The following is a 2,538-nucleotide window of genomic DNA, read 5'->3' as shown; positions in this document are numbered from 1 at the left end:
AATAAATAGTCGTGTCAGTTAGTAGAGTATAATTTAGCTAGTTACGTAATTTAAAGAGTCTCGTGGGTTCGATATCCGGACTTACTTAGCTGTACTAGAGTCGACCGGTTCACTTGCCGGTTAGTAGTTTTAGTTAAGTTAAGAGTCTAGAATTATTACTTGTGTCTAGATTAGCTTATTTTAGTTAATAAATATTAGACTACTTTTAGCGCATCAGCTAATAAGGTTCACAGTCCTTACTTACGCTCTCAAATATCGAGTCTAGGTCCCATAGTAGTTTAGAGGGATTTGCCATCCTGACTTACTATGTCGGACGTAGATATCACATACCATTCATGTACCTTCTTACACATGCCTCACGTATATGATAATTACATCGTAGCATACGAACACTATAGGCGTTCTTCACATCATTCATCTACCAATCATTCTCCCTGACGATACGTGAAATATCTAAAGATCGTTCACGTACCGAAAAGCATTCACTCATAACATTCATATTATCACATAATTCATCATAGCATACACTTACCATTAAAGGTAAGTGTATTAACGTTCACATTGAGTATTCACACAGTCCCGAAAACATAACAAGGAAGTGGGGCTAGAAACTCACCAGGATTCTGTTACGTTCTCCGTTAATTGTTATTCCTCTCATTAACTATGCTCGGCTAAATGTACATTAATTACATGTATTAACACTTGTTCTAATCACATATTTCAGGTTTCACCAGAAATGGTTAAGTCTGGTCTATTCTAATAGCATTGTATTTGAATACTTTGTATTAGAACGATATTAGAATACATTTGTATTCTAATGGCACGTGATTAGAATTCATTTCTATTCTAGTGACATGTGATTAGAATACATTTGTTTTAGCATACATTTGTATTCTAATGGGCATTTTGTATTCGAACGATCATATTATATTTTGATGATCATATTGTATTTTAATGATCATATTGTATTCTAATCTTTCAATGTATTCTAATGAGTTCATTGTATTCGAATCTTTCAATGTATTCTAATGAGTCCATTGTAATTGAATGATTCATTGTAATCTAATTCATGAATTGTAATTGAATGTTACATTGTAATCTAATTCATTATTTGTAATTGAATGGGGGCATTGTAATCTAATTCATGAAATGTAATTGAATGATACATTGTAATATAATTCATGAATTGTAATTGAATGGTACATTGTAATCTAATTCATGAATTCTAATTACATGATACATTGTAATCTAATTCATGAATTGTAATTGAATGATACATTGTAATCTAATTCATGAATTGTAATTGAATGATACATTGTAATCTAATTCATAATTTGTAATTGAATGATACATTGCATTCTAATTCATGAATTGTAATTTAATGATACATTGTAATCTAATTCATGAATTGTAATTTATTGATATATTGTAATCTAATTCATGAATTGTAATTGAATGATATATTGTAATCTAATTCATAATTTGTAATTGAATGATACATTGCATTCTAATTCATGAATTGTAATTGAATGATACATTGTAATCTAATTCATGAATTGTAATTGAATGGGGGCATATGTGATCGAATTATGTATTGTAATTGAAATGGGACATTGTTATCGAATTTGCCCATTGTATTCGAAAAGGGCATTATAATCGAATTTGTCCATTGTATTCGAAATGGTACAATGTAATCGAGTCCATGATTGTATTCGAACTTACACATTGTATGCGAGGCTATCATTGTAATCAAATGATACATTATAATCGAGTTACACTATGTAATAGAATATATCATTGTAATCGAATTACACTATGTAAATGAATATATCATTGTAATCGAACTTCACTATGTAATCGAATATATCATTTTAATCGAATGATATCATTGTAATCGAATTCCTCTTTGTATTCGAATATACGGGTTGTATTCGAACGAGCTTTATATGTGTTCGAATGAGCTGTAACTTTTTGGTCTCTTTTTATCATTTTCTTACTCGTTTTAACCATTATACCCTTCTTATGATAGATTATCATCCTTAACCCGTTTCCATTCACACTTTCGGCCAAAACTTGATCCGTGCAACCATAAAGCTTAGACCTTTATGGCTTAAAACGTTTAAAGCTAGATCTAGGGTTTCTTTATGAGCCGTATATAACCATGGGTTCGTTAAGTTCATTTCAAACATCAAGTTTGTAACTTTATGGTTCAGTTAGACCCAATCTACTCTAGGGTTAAGTTTCATGACAACCCGTTCATTTAGACCCAATCTACTTTAATTGTTTGTTAGGCTACGGGTTAGCTTCGGTTATGAACGATAATCTTGTATCTTGCTTGTATACTCAGGATCTACCAATATTTAGCTCGGTTTTGGACTTGAATCCTTCCTTTAGTTCATGACCGTTGTAACACCCCGACCAAAGGCGGATTATACATCGGGGCGCCACATATTGTTTCATTACTCGTGACACTATTGGGTGTCAATATTTAATAAATACATTCATTCGCGCACGCGCAAAGCAAACACAAATATAAAT

This window comes from Bidens hawaiensis, unplaced genomic scaffold (genome assembly GCF_021521415.1).
Source record: "Bidens hawaiensis isolate Kalapana, Puna unplaced genomic scaffold, B.hawaiensis_p1.1 tig00050464_1, whole genome shotgun sequence".
Lineage (NCBI taxonomy): Eukaryota > Viridiplantae > Streptophyta > Magnoliopsida > Asterales > Asteraceae > Bidens > Bidens hawaiensis.
This window is presented reverse-complemented; position numbering follows the sequence as displayed.